Source organism: Rhineura floridana, chromosome 9 (assembly GCF_030035675.1).
Source record: "Rhineura floridana isolate rRhiFlo1 chromosome 9, rRhiFlo1.hap2, whole genome shotgun sequence".
Classification (NCBI taxonomy): domain Eukaryota; kingdom Metazoa; phylum Chordata; class Lepidosauria; order Squamata; family Rhineuridae; genus Rhineura; species Rhineura floridana.
This window is the reverse complement of record NC_084488.1, coordinates 39,299,656-39,318,342: the sequence shown is the minus strand read 5'-3', so window position 1 is coordinate 39,318,342 and position 18,687 is coordinate 39,299,656.

The window sequence follows — 18,687 nt, the reverse complement described above, 5'->3', positions numbered from 1 at the left end:
ATGGTGACTGAGCAGATGATGATTATGATTATGATGTTGAAGAAGACGCAACTGAAACCCACATGCTAGTTCTGACACTGAGTGTCTGGTAAGTCATAAGCTAGTCCCAAAATTAAGATGTGTGATATGGAATACAGTGCAATTAGGAAGATAGTAAGAAAAGGATTTCTTAAAATCTTGTATTTACTTATGAACTTTTAAATAATATTGACTTTTTTGTGTGATCTCTTGCTTTTTGTCATAGTATGACTCAGCCAAGTTCCCTCCTGATGTGTACTTTAATTATTAAGGTTACTGTGATATTTGCTCTGCTCCTCTTCTTAGATTGCTTTACTTAAAGTCCATTAGAGATCACCCTAATATAATCTGCTGCAAAAGAAAACATGCCAGTATAAAAAGTAAGGCTTTTGAAGGACAAGTCTGGCATATATTAGAATGATATAGAATAGTAGAGTTGTAAGGGGACTATAAGGCCATAGAGTCCAATGCAGGAATCCAGCCTAAAGCATACTCAACGAGTAGCTGTCCAGCTGCCTCTTGAATGGCTCCCTAAGTAATTGTTCCATTGTGGTACTGCTCTAATAGTTAGGAAGTTTTTCCTGATGTTCAGCTGAAATCTGGCTTCCTGTCCTGCACTCTGAGATGATCGAGAAGAGATCCTGGAACTCCTCTGTGTGACAACCTTTCAGTATCTGAACAGTGCTATCATAACTCCCCTCAGTCTTCTTTTCTCAAAGCAAACATGCCTACTTCTTTCAGTCTCTCATTACAGGACTCAGTTTCCGGGCCCCTAATCATCCTTGTTGCCCTCTTCTGAACCTGTTCCAGTTTGTCTGCATCCTTCTTAGAGTGTGGTGTCCAGAACTGGACGTAGTACTCAAGATGAGGCCTAACCAGTGCTGAACAGAGGGGAACTAATACTTCATGTGATTTGGAAACTATTCTTCTGTTAATGCAGCCTAAAATAGCATTTGCATTTTTTGCAGCAACATCACACTGTTGGCTCATATTCAGCTTGTGATAGGGATGGGCAAGAAATTTGTTTCAGTTTGCATTTAAAGCCAAATGTATTAAATCCACTTTCTGAAACATCATGAGAACCAAAACACAGCCATCCTTTGAAATTCACACTTAATTGATCTTTGCTATGCAGTTCACCAACCAATGTTTGCAAAAATGCATATATTAGGGGAAGTGTGCATAAAAATGAATATATTATTATATTATTGACAATAACATAAAATGCATTACATTAGGAGAAATTGCTTGCAAAAATGTGTATATTAGTCAAAACTGCATACAAGAATGTGTTTAGCAGGAGAAATTCTCACTAAAATTCTGGAGGAATTTCATGAGTTTTTTTAAAAATCAAAAATCAAAAATTGCTGCAGAAATGTGGAGAAACTAACCAAATTTAAGATTAGAAAAAATGAAAAATAGAGAACTGAAATTGACATATCCTTCCATCTCTTGCTTGTGATCAACAACAGTTCCAAGATCCTTTCACATGTAGTATTGCTGAGCCAAGTATTCCCCATGTTATAACTGTGCATTTGGTTTCTTTTTTCTAGGTGTAGAACTTTGCACTTATCCCTGATAAATTTCATTCTGTTGTTTTCAGCTCAATGCTCCTGCCTATCAAGATCACTTTGAATTTTGTTTCTGTCTTCCAAGGTATTAGCTATCCCTTCCAGGGATACGCATTCCCTGCACCTCTTCATCCAAGTCATTAATAAAAATGTTGAAGAGCACTTGGCTCAGAAATGAGTCCTACGGTATCCTGCTCATTGCTTTCCCCCACTTTGAGAAGGAACCATTGGTAACTACTCTTTGAATACAATTCTGTAGCCAATGGTACATCCACCTGATGTTGTTCCATCCAGTCCGCATTTAGCTAGCTTGCTAATCAGAATACCATGGCACACTTTGTCAAAAGGTTTGCTAAAGTCAAGATATATTATGTCGACAGCATTCCCACAGTCTGAGAGGGAGGTTACCCAGTAAAAAATGAGATAAGATTAGTCTGGCAGGATTTGTTCTTGATAAATCCATGTTGGCTTCTAGTAATCACTGCATTGTTTTCAAGGTGCTAACAAACTGAACAGTTCATCGGGCCCTGGAGATTTGAACTTGTTCAAAGTAATTAGGTATCCCTTGACCAATTTTCTATCTCAAGATGCAATCCTGCCCCTTCAACTTGTACTTCGTGTTTGCCAGGAGGGTTATAGACCCTCTTTTAGAAGAAGGCTGAGCCAAAAAAGGAATTGAGTACTTCTGCCTTTTCTTTGTCATCTGGTATCATTTGCCATCCTTAACAAGAGAGTTTTATAAAGCTAATGTCTTTTCTGCTTGTTACTAATCTTGGCTATCTTCAGGATAGAATATAATTCCCCTGCTTACTGGTGGTGTCATAAATTACATAGTTGGGCTGATATGTACGTGTGTTTGTGTGTGTGTGTGTGTGAGAGAGAGTCAATGTATAACAAGACAGTGACAAGGACCCACATATTTTTATTTAGTTATTTAATGCATTTATAATTATATAAGGCATCTGAGATGGTTTAGGAATGTCTCATATTAGCATAATAATGGTTATTATGGTTCAACATATTCTCAGGCCAACTTCAGGAGATGATGGGACAACCTTCCTGAGCTGGGCTTCTATGCTTCTGCCTTCGCTCAGGGCAGACAAGTTCTAAGTTGCCCCAGGGAAGGAGGGGCTGCCTCAATGTAGATTCATCCATTACAGATTCTTCCTCCTCCATCTTATCAGATTGCTCTGTCCGAGGAGCCGCACTTATTAGCAAAAGGCAGACTTAGGCTATAAACATTGACCTAGGTACAGTAACAGTGCCCCCAATGAAGATGATGCGGTGGGGATGGATGGCATAAAAAGGGACTTGGGCAAAATGAAAGGAATCCCTGGGCATGTCAGAGCTATGAGACAAATTGGACAATTAACCCATGCACTTCTCCTTCTGGGGCACTTTACTGTTTCTATTCCTTTCTGGCTTGTGCTAGTTGGAGACCCAGAATTTGAAACTGGGACTTCAAGTGCTCTCAACTTGTGATGTTCAACAGGTTCAAGGTTTCACTTGCATCCCCCTCCCCCCAGGTGAACTGAAGACTGAGGCATACAAAGATCATACTGTTTTTCCTGGCTGAATGTATCATGGAGTGAAAGAGCTGAGTTCTTCAAATCCTGCCTTCATGCCTTTGTCATGCCTCTGTGGACATAAGAAGAATCCTGCTGGATCAGGCCAAAGGGTCATCTGGTCCAGCATCCTGTTCTCACAGTGGATAATCAGAGGCCTATGGAAAACATGGAAGCCGGACCAGCGCACAACACTCTCCCTACCTGCAGTTCCCAGTAACTGGTATTCAAAGGCATAGTGCCTCAGACAATGGAGGCAGAACATGGCAGCCATGGCTAGTAGCCACTGATAGCCCTCAGGAATTTGCCTAATCCTCTTCTAAAGCCATCCAAGTTGGTGGCCTCTTGTGAGAGTGAATGCCATAGTTTAACAACCTAATTGCTGTTCAGCAGGCATCCAAATAGCGACTGTTGCCTTTGGTGACCATTTCAGCATTTCCCTGTAGCAACGGGACCCAAAGCCGCCATCTCCTGGCTGTTTCCAAGATTTCTGCTTCCTTCAAAATAGCAACAGGCCTGTTTCCCATGAACATGCAGTTGCAACTTCCATTGTTGCTTCTCTTAGTCTCTCTCTTGCCCCTTCCTGGCAAAACCTGAGCCTTTCTCTGGGGAAGTGTCCTAATTAGACAAGAAGTCTAAAAAGAAATGGGGGTGGGAGAGAAGCAGCAGCACTATATGGCTCCTTCAGAGACCCAAATCTACCCCCTTGAACTTAGGGGAATCCTGGCGAGTCCCTTATTCCTTTACCAAGGAAATCTTGGACTCTTCTCATCCTTAGGGCCCTAGGAAAAACAAACCATACATCCAAAGTTAAGCTCACTCCTCCTCTGTAGTTTCCTCATTCAAAGCTTTGCCCAGCTGTCCAGTGCCCTCCTTGCTGACTCTTACACTGTTACTCTGTCATTGCCTGTGATGCTGAGGGAAAAGGAAATATGAAGCCGTGGAACTAACCTAGGGTTGCCAGGTTCCTGGCCTGGGACTGATCCTGTATCTTTAGGAGAAGAGAATGTCAGCCAAGTGCAGGTGTTCTTGCAACCCTGTAATGGGAAAAACCACAAGGTGGAATTCTCCCTCCCCCCTGCACAACTTTTAAAGATACAGAAGAGCTCTTGGTTGCCAGGCCCAGCCTCCAAGAGGTCTTCTGTATCTTTAAAAGTTGTGCGGAGGAAGGGAGAATTCCACCTTGTGGTTTTTCCCATTACAGGGTTGCAAGAACACTTACACTTGGCTGACATTCTCTTCTCCTAAAGGTACAGGATCAGTCTCAGGCCATGAACCTGGCAACCCTAACTATCACTGTACCTGCTGCTGCTTCTCTGAGCTCAGGCCTGTCCGCCTCATTATATGCTGGCTGAAAAAATGTAGATGTTCACCAGCCCTTCCCATCACCACCTGATTCTGCCACCAACCCAGCTGTGTTTATTTCTAGCTGGTGCAGGGGTATAGCAATGAACTGATCGGGCCTGGTGGTGATGGGGAGTCCATGGTGTTCTTCATGCATACTTCTCTAGTAAACTCTGGAACTGATGGAATGCCACTAGTATTTATTTATTCATGTTTGGTTATATCCAGCCTCTCCAAAGAGTGCCCAGCAGTTAATAAAACAAAGCAAAACAATATCCAGGATACAGTAATGAACATAACATAATAGGCTGCATTTAGTTTGGTGGATCATAACTGTAAATTGTGTGGCTAACCTATTCCAGTTTTGCTAGATACATACATACAAAAACAAACACCCAAACTCAACACCAAACCCTAATGAGCAGGTACTTGTTGCATCTATGAAACCATCAAGCAGCATCTGCAGACAAGTTGACTTGCCTTGTATTTGAGGTCCTAGACAAACATGGAAGTGCCCCTGCCAGAAAATCTCTCCAACGCTGCTCGCAAGGGCAATGCCTCAAGATACAGGACATCTCTGATGCAAAGTCTGCTAGGCACATGGCAGCACACATGGCAGAGAACAACATCTGACAAAGTGACAGTGAGAGTGGGTGTTTGGGAATAGTGTGTTGGTGGGTGTGATTACAAAAACGGTAAAATATAAAGCATAATATGTTAAACAAGGAGGAGAAAAAAAAAGATTGCTCCAAAATATATTGCTGCTTGTCTTGGACTATTTAATATCACAAGCCAGGGGCATGATCTGAAGATATATTTTTACACATAGCTATGTGCAATTTGAAATCATAATAATTATATTTGTATATCCAAACCAGGTGCCTTCAGCATACTTTCTTTGTAGTTCATCTTGCTCTCCTTGATCAGGCAAGTAACCCTCATGGATCTAGATGCTCATACAGGGAAACTTGTTTACACCATAGTAACTTTTGTTAAAGGAAAAAATCTCCAACACTTTCCCTTTTTCCCACTGAAGTTAACCTTCAAAGCTAATTGCACATATATTTCTTTCTTTTTGTAATTAAAAAATAACACATTGCCATGTTCATTGACTATTGAGGTGAAACCCTAATAATTTTATGTGTATGATGTGTTATGTTGTTATTAATAATAGAATCATACAAGTGGAAGATCATTAATACGCAAACATGTCTATTATTCAGTTTTCAAGTTCAGCTATTTTGATTTCCAAACATCACATAAGAAAGCTGTAGTTCTTCAGTCATAAACTCTTGAAATTATTTGAGAAAATGACTTGCTAAAGGTCATAACTGAGTCAGACTTTACAGGTCTGCATCCAGCATTTGAACATAAGAGTTGCCTTGCTGAAGCAAACTTAGGGTCATCTCGTGAATGTAAGGGCAGGTTCACACAGCGATTTAATGTGAGATTGGTGCTACTTGCATCCCTGTTTAATTTGCAGGGTTTACATGATGTTGCAGGCAAACGAAAGGTGTGTTGCTGCTTTTCCCTTTAAATCCAAATTAAACCAACCCACTGAAAATGCGAATAGTGAAGGAAAAACTGTCTCCACTTCTCCACATTCCTCCCATGTAGGTGCTTTGCTGTGATGTTTTTTTTGCTGGGGGGTGGATCGTCACTTTCAGATACTCCCCTTTCTCTGCCCACTAAACCCTCCATGAATTCGATTTTATTTCCAGTGGCTCAACAAGCAACTTCCAACTGACTGCTCCTGAAGTGCTGCAGCCCTCATTCCTTTCTTCCCTTTCTTGCCCAGTAAACTGCCTTCCTTCACTCCTTTTCTTTCTTTTTTTGTTTAAACTTCGGCACAGTTTGAATTATTTCCACCCAAAGTCCCTCAGGCTTTGCAAAAGAGAAGCTGAACTACCTCAGCTACTTTCCTGCACACCACCGCCCATCTGCAGGAAGAAAGAGAATGTTGCCAAGCCCAGCCTCCAAGAGGTCTTCTGTATCTTTAAAAGTTGTGCAGGGGGAAGGGAGAATTCCACCTTGTGGTTTTTCCCATTACGGTGTTGCAAGAACACCTGCACTTGGCTGACTTTTTCTTCTCCTAAAGATACAGGATCAGTCTTAGGCCATGAACCTGGCAACCCTCTGCCTGCCCCTTGCTCACCCTGAAGTCGTGGCCTTTGGCTTGCTGGTAAGAGTGGAGAGGTGTGGAGGGAGACAGAAGCCACCTCGAGCTTTGTGCGACACACACACACACACACCCCGTCGTCATCGTCATCTCTCACCTGCGCAGCCAGTTCTTCATGTCCATTTTTCTGCTGCCTCCTTGCCCTCCAGCTCTTTTCTCCCTCCACTCCTGTCCATTATTAAACAATTGTTTTCTCCACCCCGTCTCGCTCTCCACCTCCTCCCTCGTCGCCTCCTAAGCACCCATAGAGCACGAGGAAAGAACAACGCTGCACAGAAGCCCAGTTTGAAGCACATGATTTTTTATCCACAAATCAGAGGAGCAGAAGACTTCCTCTGCTCTCTCCCCACCAAGTAACGCCCAAAAGTAATTTTGGAAATGTTACAGTTACAGCTCAAAAGTAATGTTGTTACTAATTCTATTAGCAGCAAAATGTAATGAAGTTACCCACTCGTTACTCAAAAAAGTAATAAATTACAAGTAACTCATTATTTCTAACTAGTTACTTCCAAGCTCTGGTGCTGAGCCTTGGATTTCAAGTGAGGCAGAGGTGCCACAGATAATTTCTGAAAAATATGCTGCAGATGCTTGAAGTGTGAGCAAGTATTGGGCTGGATAGTCACAAAAGTGCCCATGGCTTTTGGTATTGCCAATTAATGAGTGACAGGGTGTCACCCTGATTGCATTTGGGAACAGTGGAGACTGGCTTAGTAGATTTGGGAGTGCCATTGCTCTGGATGTTCAGGTATTTGGCCATTCATCTCCATTCTCACTGAAGGGTCTTTAGGCTGACAGGCACCATTGCCTTTGCCAGCATGGCAGCAGTAGACACTCAGGCAAACTGGAGGCATCAGCACAACATGGAGGCACATTGGACACAGCAGAGAGTGAACCATGCTAGCCAGAAGTACTGTAGATTGTCTCCTTTATCATGACTACAAAAGCAAGAAAGCCACAGTGCGACATGTAGCACAATCTTCCCCCACTCTTTGTAGACTGAAAATAATAACTGAAAATAATGGCAAGAGCCACTTGAAAGAACACCATCTATAGCGGTAAGTGAAGTGCAATCTTTCCCCTCTCACTTGCCAACAGAGGGCGAGGAATGTGGTACACATAGCAGTGTGCAAGTGCCACTTTAAATGTGACAAATAGTTTGGCTCCTGTTTGTGTGCCCTCAATAGATTTCCAAAATAGGGAGGGGCTTTTTCCAGCAAAGGCAAAATGTGTTGAGATTCTGTTTTAAATTAAATATTAAATATTTTCAGTAGCAATGACTAGTTCTTCTGCAGGGACTGTATTACAGCTCCCTCCTTCCCATCCTGAAAAGCTGCTTATGCTGTTCAGAGTACCTATGGGGGCTAAGCACATGCAGTATTGGCTGCTGAATCAGTCTTGTGAATGGCACGTACAGCACCCATTTGCGTTCATTATTTCTCATCCAGCAGGAGTATACATGTAGCTGCTGAGAGCTGAATGGGAGCATCTATCATAATCTCATCTTCACAGTATAATTTAAGATGTTCTGCTTTTCAAAGGTGCTGAGATTTTGGCAAAGTTCTTTGCTTTTGCACTTTTTTAAAGAAAACAATGAAGAACATTGAGAAATGCCTGCTTAATATCGAACATAACGCCTTTCTCCACTAATGAATAATGTATTTATGGTTATGATATATTCAAGGATATTCCATATTTCTCCCTACATATATTAACATGTATCAGTATAATTCAGTTCTTCTGGGCTTGACACTGCATCATTATAATGTTTGAGCTTTTCACTGTTAACATGACTGGTTAACTTCTTTATAAGATAGACAGAAACCCAGGAACATAATCATAAGTATAGAAGAGAATTTTTGTGGGCCCATTTTCCCTGTAAGAGCCTAGATTCCTTAAGGCAAATAATAAGGAAGATACTCAAGAGAGTCTCTAAGGATTAGCCAGGAAACATCCTCCAAAGAGTATGCATTCTCTAATCCCTTGTTAATGAGATATGTAGTTCAGCATAATGAAAAGCAAAACCCCCTAAATAATGTGCTCATTGTTTATAATTTTATTATGTACGTGTTTGATTTTGTTTTTGTAAGCCAACCTTGGATGATGGTTAATTCCTAGTTTGCCAGTGTTAAATGATGATGATGATGATGATGATAGTAATAATTAATAATGGGTACTACTGAACCTGTGATTTTGTATTTTATATTTTGTTTATTGGTTAGTCAACCATAATAAGCGCTTGATTGATTGATTGATTGATTGATTGATTGATTGATTGATTGATTGCTCAGTTGATTATCCTGCCAATAGATTTACCTGTGCAGTACAGAATTCCAGCACATGTTAGGAATGCAGAGGACAAGGGTGAATGACTGTGTCATCTCTCCTGGGCCCCTGCACTGGCTTCTTACTATACCTGACCAGCTGACTCTCAAATAGATCTGCTTGAAACACCAAGTCTGGTGAGTGGCTGGGACTTTTGTGCCTACCCCCCAACCAGGAGGAACTTTGTCACTGGAGCCTTATGTTGTACTTGTACTCCTAGCTGAGTTATAAAGCCACAACTACTGACAGAGGTTGTGGCATGAGAGTAGGGATGGAATGTCAATTTCAGTTCTCTCAGTTTCTCATTTTTCTAGTCTTAAATTTAGTCCTCCAGATTTTTGCAGCAATTTGTGATTTTTTTAAAAAAAGAATCCTCATGAAAATTCTTTAGTATTTTGGTCCACATTTCTCTGAATAAACACATTTTTGTCTGCAGTCTTGACTAATGTACACATTTTGCATGCAATTTCTCCTAATATAATGCATTTTGTATGTTAGTCTCTCTAATATGTTCATTTTCATACAAGTTTTGCCTTAATGTGCTTTTTGTAAACATTTTTGGTTGGAGAACTGTATCACAAAATGCAAATAAGTGTGAATTTTGAAGGATGGCTCTGTTTCAGTTCTCATGTGGTTTCGGAAAGTGCGAATCTGATAAATTTGGCTTTAAATGTGAACTGAATCAACTTTGTTCTCCGTCTCTACATGAGAGTAAGGTGAGCTGCTCTGCCCTTTAACCTGGGAGAAGAAGGTTGGACATGAGGAGAGTTCAGGGTATGGTGGCCCTTTTTATCCTGTGCTGTTACTATATTAATAGGTTGTGGCTTCCATTGGCTCTAGAGCGGAGTTGTCATCTTTAGCATTAAGCGCAAATGTTTTTGAATATTGCCTGCTGGAGTGGAGGTATCGCTGTCTTTTTGGCTTAAATGTGAGTTGTTTTATTACGCGCTTACCCTGCTAACAAGGGGCTGAATAAGCTTCCAACCCCAGGGGGAAAGAGTATTTCCAGCGCCCCACCCTGCCAGCTTGTTCACTTCTGCATTGTCTTTTTGAGAGTATACAGTAAGATGGATGAATTTAAGTGAGCTAAGACCTGGGAGACAAGGGTTCAGAAACTCACTTGGCCATGAAGGTCACTCCCTGGGTGACCTTTGGCTAGTTACTGTCTCTCAGCCTAACCTACCTCACAGGGTTGTTGTAAGGATAAATTGGGGAGGGGGAGGACCTTGATCTCCTTGGAGAAAGCTAACATACATGGGTACATAACAAACAGAAACTTAGGAGGTGAACCCCCTCTCTCAAAGACTGAGGCTGCAATATCAGTTACTCAGGAGTAAGCTTCATTGAATACAGTGGGACTGCCTTCTGAGTAAACATGCATAGGTTTGGGCAGTGATAGGAAAGTTTCAAGAGCAGTGATGGGGGGAATGGGAAAGAAAGACAGCAAATGAGGAACTCATTCCTGGGGACTGTGCAGCACAAGCCAGGATCCCCTCTCGCTAGGCAGTAGAAGGGGGGAGAGGAAGGGGACTGCCTGATACACACCATAATCCTCCCTCTTTTCCTCACCCAACCAATACTACTCAGGACAGTCCATCCCACCCTGCTCCATTTTCTTTAGCTGCTTTTTTCACCCTGACCCCCCCCCCACCATGCGAGGGAAAGGTGTGAAGACAGACAAAAGATCCCATCTGACCAGTCACCTCATGGCATCATGGAGGAGCGGACAGCAGAAAGGCCTGCTGCTGCTGCCTCCTCTACTGGCTTTCCTAAATGGGGCGATCTGAGCTGGCTTCCTCCTGCACAAAGCCAGAGTTTGGTGGGAAGGCATTTGGGGCCACTTGGCATTCCTAGACCCTTGGCCAACAGCTCTGACTTCACTGAAAGGTGAGGACTTGGAGCAGGCAGGCTAGGTGAGCTCATTTCACAGAATTTTTTTGGGGGGGCGGCGGTGGTAGCTCAAAATCTGCCCATTCTACTCATCTGTCAGTGGCCCTGACCATATGCAAAACCCCGGCTTAGATTATGTCAGAGCAGCCACTGCTATTGCTGCTGCTCTTCAAAAACACACCAGTGGTCCATGGAGCACAGTTTGGGAACCTCTGCACTAATGCATTTGCTAGCCACTGTGGGCTTCCTTTTGGAGGGAAAAATGGGCCTCAAATACACTGATGATGAAGTGTCAGTATGTGCTGAGGGTGGGTTTGCATAATCCAATCTTTATTGATACAGTCATAGAGCAAAAGACATTTATAAATAAAACTACATACATTTATAACAAAAGGTTACAAAGTTGCAGTCATGTTAAAACAGTAAAACAATAAAACAACAAGAAAAACAGTTACAGTAGGGTGGCGGAAGCTTCTGAAGGGATAGATGCCTTCCGAATTGATTGAGCCGCAAAAATGTATTTAGCAACTGGCAAGGTAGTATCCTTATTAGCCGCTGACAAAAGATGTAAGAGTAAACAGTTAAGCGGTTTGTAGGGGTATTTATTTATGATGGGGGTTATGAATTTGGAGCGAATATCGTCATATAGGGTGCACTCAAAGATGACATGAGAGAGAGTTTCTATGGCGCTGACGCCACAAAGGCATAATCGATTTGCATACGGGATACGTTTAAATCTCCCTTCAAGTAAGGCAGAGATAAGACAGTTAAATCTAGCCTTTGTAAAGGCTAGACGGTATTTGGGGATCGTAAGAGTTTCCAGATAAGGGGCACTGAGCATAGGCGCAAAGCTCAGACCAAAATGAATAGGAGAACAGGTCGAGGTGGCTGCAGTTATGGAGCGTTGGAAGTCCATATTGCTAATACGAGTCCGGATAGAATGTTTAACTGTCTCTGGAGCGAGGGACATCAGATGTTCAATTGAGAGGCCAATACTTGCAAGGTAATTTGTAAACGTTAGGGCCCATTTCGAGGTAAAAAAGTCTTCCCAGAGTAAAGGGAGATAACCAGAAGATTTTTCATAAGACATTTTAAACCAGAAATTTAGGGCGGCCAACCACGCTTGAGACTCAAGTGAGACTAGGCCAGATTCTAACCTAAGGACCGCCGCAGGAACGCACCTGGGAATGCCAAAAATTTGTCTGAGAAACAAGGAGAGAACTGCCTCCACAGAAGAGTTGAAGGCGCCAATCCATAAAGGTACCCCGTAGAGAAGTTGAGAAATAGTTTTGGATCTAAAAACCTTTAGGGCTGCTGGAATGTATTGTCCTCCTTTAGTGAAGAAGAACCTTCGAATACCACTGGCTGAGTTGTGAGCAGTAGAAATAGCCCCTTGGATATGGGGAGTCCAGGACAGAGAGGAATGAAATAGTATACCAAGGTATTTGAAATGAGAAACCTGTTCTATTTTATGGGTATTGATTGTCCATACGTGAGGAGGAGAGTGCTTGGCAAAAGCTAAGATCTTAGTTTTGGAAAAGTTTATAGATAGTTTGTTATCATGACAGAAGCTCATAAAAGCTTTTGTTAGGCGTTTGAGTCCTACTTTAGAAACAGAAAGGAGAACAGCGTCATCTGCATACAATAACAGAGGACAATGCAGGTTCGCTAACTTAGGGGGGTGGAAGTCCGGGGATTGACAATAGAGGGACAGATCATTCATGAAAAAATTAAATAGAAGTGGGGCTAGTATGCAGCCTTGTCTTACACCTTTTGTTGTAGTAATGGGGTTTGTGAGATGTCCTTCACGACTGCATCTAACACGAAAGGATGTGTGATGGTGCAGACGGCTAATTAAGAAGAGGAGTCTTTTGTCTATTGTAGATTTTGCGAGTTTCGTCCATAGTATCTCCCTAGGGATGGAATCAAAAGCCGATTTCAAGTCGACAAAGGCAACAAACAGGCCGTTACCCCAGCGGTTCTTGTATTTTTCAGCTAAGTGATTTAAAATCACACAGTGTTCTATCCCAGACCTACCTTTCCGGAAAGCTGCCTGCTCCCTCCCAAGGATATTATCCTCCTCCAACCAAGATGAGAGTCTCTCTTTTAAGTAGCAGGCATATAGTTTGCCAATAATGGAAAGGAGGCTAATAGGGCGGTAATTTGCTGGGTCCTCTTTGTTCCCTTTTTTAAATATAGGGATAACTATGGATTCGAGCCAAGACTCAGGAAAGCATCCAGAGTTATTGATCAGAGTAAAGAAATTTGCTAGAAGAGGGGCCCACCAAGCTTGATGCACCTTCAACATTTCAGAAAGTATATTATCAGGTCCAGGAGCTTTGCCGGATTTCAAGCTAGCAATCAAATCAATAATTTCTTTTTGGGTTACAGGTGGCCAAGTGGGAAGATTTGTTAAATTATCAATAATGGAAATGGCATTTACAGTCTCGTTGTTTGCAGAAAAGTATTTCTCCCAGAGGTATGGGGAAATGTGGCAAGGGGCCAGATTTAGTGGGCTCATAGAACCAGAGACCAGCTCCCAGAAACACTTCGAATTATTTGATCTGGAAGCTTGAATTAAGGCTTCCCAATCTTCATGCATCACCTGCCTTTTTTTGATGACTATCATATGCTTGTAGTATTTTTTGATAATAAAAAGTCAGGGGGGAGGGTGGTTAAATTTTGGTGTCGATATTGATGGTATAGACGTCTCAGCTGTTTCTTAGCATCAAGACAGTCCTTATCAAACCATCTGGGAAAACCAGTGGTAGGAGGAGCCCTGAAGAAAGAAGATGATGGGATAATAGAGGCTTTAAGGTTTGTAGTTAAGGAGTTATACGCTATTGACGCTGAATATGAATCAGTAGCATGCATGATCTCCCTCTGTAAGGACAGAGCAAAGGGGGAAGTGAGAAATAAGGCCACATTAGAGGCTACTGTGGGAGTCCAAAAGGTCCTTTTATGGGTGGGGTGGATTGGATTTACCATTGGTTTATGGGTAAGGAGCAAGCGACTGCGTTCTGGTAGATAAAAGGAAAAGGTAAGGGGAAGGTGGTCACTATCCTGTCTGGAGCCGACAGAAAAGTCCAAAATAAACCTAAACAAGGAATGTGAGATCAAGGCGTAATCGATGACACTGCACCCGAGGGCAGAAATGTAGGTAAATTCCGCACATGAATCTATCTGGTTATGACCATTCAACATTATTAGGTTGTGGCTAGCGAGGAATCGATATAAACATATTCCACCATAATTTATCTTGGGGTCCTTGGAAGTCCTAGCATAGCCTGGGAAGTATGGGTCGGTGTCCTCGTGGGTGGGTTTGCATACTGCTAGGACCCTATAAGTGGTGCAATCATCTCTGGGACTCATCTCAATGAGGGCTGAACCATCCACTGTCAGGGATGGAGTGCACATCTTGCAATCATTGAATTTCTGCTGTTCATTGCTTTATGTAGCCAAAATGGCACCATGCACAATTAGGAGGTATCAGCCTACTTGGAAGAACCCCCAAGATTTGTAGAAGTATATTATCTAGAAAACAAAACTCTAAACTGGGGGGGGGGAGCAGTCCAATGAGGACTGAACATACTCACTTACAATGGAATGCTGCAGAAGGTTAAAGAATGGAAAACTGGATGGAAATGGAAACAGAATGGAATATTGGGGAGGATGACATGGCTGGCTGACTGAAATAGTGAACAGGAGCATCTCGTGCCGCAACAATTTATTGCAAATCTCATGTGTTATCCTGATGACCGTCTCTTTAGGCTTCTGCAAAGGAGTGAGATTGTAAGCAGCTTTATTTATTTATAAAAGTATTACTATAATGCCCTATCATAAAATATCAGCAATATGAAAACATTTCTAAAACCCATTAAAAGCAGTATAGAACAATCATTAAAATGACTAGCTACTCAAGTTTTTTTTTTAAACCAACTGCATAAGCCTGTCGGAATTTGGAGACAGTTTCTCAAAAAGTATGGTTTATGTTTTTTAATAAATAAATAAAAGGCACACTATCTGGACAGAAAGTCCTGATGAAATCAAGTTGGTTCCTTTCTGAATAGTTACCTAAACCTGGGTTCTGCTTCTTGATCACGTGCCTCCTTTCTCCCCCCCCCACTTGGGAGAGAGAAAGAGAGGCACAGAGGCAGTCTGTGTACCCCCCCCATTTAATTATGATGTTAAATAACTGAGACTTCAGACTTGGTTGAAAATAAGAAAAGCTACTATATTTATAGAAATGCCTAGCTGATAGGAAAGGCAGGGTAGTTCTAACTAAGTTGGAAATGCAACAGCCAGGCATGGTCATTACCCCCATGCTACCAGAGGAAGAGAGAGAGACAAAGGCAAGATGTTTCCTCTCCCTTCAGTGGTCAGAGAAGAAGAAGGGATTGGAAGGAGTGGTCAGCTTCCCTAAGAGTATCAGTTTACAAAAGAAGGAAGTAGGGATGGTGTAGAATACAGGCATACCCCGCTTAACATCGCTTCACTTAACGTCGCCTCGCTATAACGTACATGCTCCATATGTCCCCATACCCTCCTTAACATTTGCGTGCTTCGCAATAACATACACTTTATTGGCATGACGCTGCTGCCATCTGGTTGGCCACTGTGAGAACAGGATGCTGGACTAGATGGGCCACAGGCCTGATCCAGCAGGCTCTTCTTATGTTCATCTAGTGGTGATTGCGTGCAGTACAAGTGAAGACAATTGCTTCACTTAAAGTTTATTTTTGCTTAAAGTATACTCTCCTGTCCCATTGCAAAAGTTAAAGCGGGGTATGCCTATATTCGCAAAATAGGATTTGGAATCAAATGCTGGGATAATCCGCAAGTTCATCTCATCATTGAACAGGCTCCCACTCTTGGCATGTGTTCATGGCTGTTAGTGATACCATATTTTTTTAAAATCCCCAGCAAGAATTATGTAATTATGTATGTAATTATTTTTGTAATCTGCTGCGGCTATATACATTATATAAACATACAGCAGCATAAGGAATAATGGAGAAAGTTACATAATTTTTCAGAAAATAAAAAGGGAGAACTGGGAATTGTGATAACTAGTGGGACACATTTTATAGTGAATAAGAACTGGCAGCCCATCTGACTAACTGAAAAACTGACCGGAATCAGATAGCGAACCCCATCCCTAGAAGGAAGACAGATAGATGGGCACAGGTCAGATGGACAGCTTAGCCACCTTGGAAGACTCTCTCGCTCTTGCTCTCCTCTGTTATGCAGACTTCAACTCCCAGATTTGAGTTGCAATCTTCCACACTTCCAACACCCCAGAAGAGGCACACAGAGAAGGGCCTCCAATGACCAATGTAAGGAATCTAGTAGAGGAAAACTACCATTGTACTCTTTGAGCATTAAGATCAAACACTCAGGATCTGCATGCAAGGCTTTCCGAGGATATACCTTCAACATTCAAGGGGGTGCAGGATTAGCACTTGTATGGTTGCCCTATGCTAGTTGTGCATCTGCTTGTTGGGATGATGTGGCCGAGGGGGGACTTATACATTACGATGAAGGCACTGCCTCAATGGATTTAACTGAGGATGAAACTACACATGGTGTTCATCATATTGTTTATTCATGTGTACAAGTCTTTTCTTTCACAAATTGCCAGCTGAAGTGAAGTGGGAGCGGATCCAGACTGGTGTGAAGGTAAGGATCTGATCTGGATAGAGAGCCCTCTGTGCTTTTAGTTTCCATTGGGAGGCAAAGTACTCAACTGGAGATTCCCAATGCAAAATGAGGGACAGGTAGCTCTCAGTCTGGATCAGAACCACTGTGGGAGGCAAAGGACTAAAGCCCACCACTCTCCGGCACTAAAGGGCAAATTATATGATAAACATCACATGTTGTTTGGCTCTGAGCAGGCTCCATTTCTGTATGATTCTAAAAATAAATGGCTTCCAGGATCAACGATCAGTGCAGACGATAGAACTGCTATTAAAAAACTTGAGAATTATAGGAAGCATGCATATGTTAAATGCTAAATTGTAAGGTATCCACATATTGTATGAAGTATGATGATGTTAATATTTTAATCTGTCAATCAGTCAGTGAAAGCAGCTTTGTATTATACCTGTGGGTTACCCAAGAGAGAACTGAAGGGCTGACAGACAGATAGATGTCTGAACTGTAGCTAAATGGTTGCATTTATCAGTTCAGGCTTCATATTTTAAATGTTTGCTTTCAGAGAGGGAGGTGAAACACCCCACAAAACTGTTGGTGTGGCTTTAATGGCATTTGAAAATTTCAGGAATTCGTTATTTCATTATGCACAAAAGATGATGGGTAAAAGAAAGAATGCAATGTCATGGAGGTCGCTGATTCATAGGGTCGCCATAAGTCATAATCAACTTGAAGGCACATAACAACAACAACTGTAAAACTCAAAGTGAAGGTCTGCCTGAAAACTCTCTGGCAGTTTGAATTTTGTTAAATCAATTATCATGTCATACTGAACTATTAGAATGTTGTACACTTGGCTGATTACTTAACTCTTAAATGGATGCTTCATTGATAGGAGGGCTGCCACCTTTTTTCTGGCCTTGCTCTTGTGTCTTTGACATGCAGACATTTAGTAGCTGAAACTTTTCTTGACATGAAAACTGGTGAAAAAAGCCTTACTGTGGCTTAGGCTGTTGCCTACAGGCAAGGGAACCATGTCAGATTTAGAAGAATGACAGCAGATTTCTCAAGATAGATTTCTCTTGGTTAGATTAAAATACGAAAAGAACAACAAAGAACCACCCCAAAGCAGTGAATTATATCCATCATTGGCCATATCTGCAAGTACAGTAGGGCCCCGCTTATATGGCGGGTTAGGGACCAGGCCCCCTCCGTAAAGCGGAAATCGCCTTAAAGCAGAATCCATTGACTATAATGGGTCACGTCGTGCGAAAATGCCACAAAATGCCAAAAAACTGCAAAATCGGCTTTAAAATGCAGAATTTCCCCTAATTGAAAGCCGCTGCATCAGCGGAACGCCGGAAAGTGGAATGCCGGAAAGCGGGGCCCTACTGTAGATCCATTGGAATCAATGCCTTAAATTGATTTCAGTGGGTCTCATCTGAGTATGACTATTGTTGGATGGATACCACCCAGTGAATTGAAGAGCATTTGCTGCAATTATCTTTTTATACCCCCTCATTACTATAGTGGTATTATCAGCTCAGGTCAAGCAAACACTCGCCCACCTATACACCCTGACCTTTTAAAGTAAAGGGATCATGTGTGTGGCATGCATACATAGGACTGACACATTTTTAGCTGGACTTTACAGCTGTGGCTTTAACTGTGGCTTCATGCGCAGCAAGTGACAACAGCCCTATTCAATTCGCTGCTAGGAGCATAAGAAGACCCCTGCTAGATTAGACCTATATCTAATCCATCATATTCTCACAGTGGCTAACCACATGCCTATGGGAAGCCCACAAGACAGAGGTGAGGGAAATAGCCCTCGCCCACTGTTGCTCCCCTGTGATTGGCATTCAGAGGCATACTGTCTTTGACACCAGAGGTATTACATAGCATATCAAGTGTACAACCTTCATTAGTCATTGATTGCAGTAGTGGATGGCACAGTGGGGCGGAGACACTTACTTGACCTCCCGGCAGGTGAGTCGCTGCTGCTTACTGGGAGGGGTGGCGGTGAGGTTGGTATGGTGTAAATGCACTGGCTGAGCCAATCCGGTGCTCCTGCTGGTGTATTTGCACCATGCCACCCTCCCTACTGTCCACCAAGTAAGCAGCAGTGACTTGTATGTCGGGATGT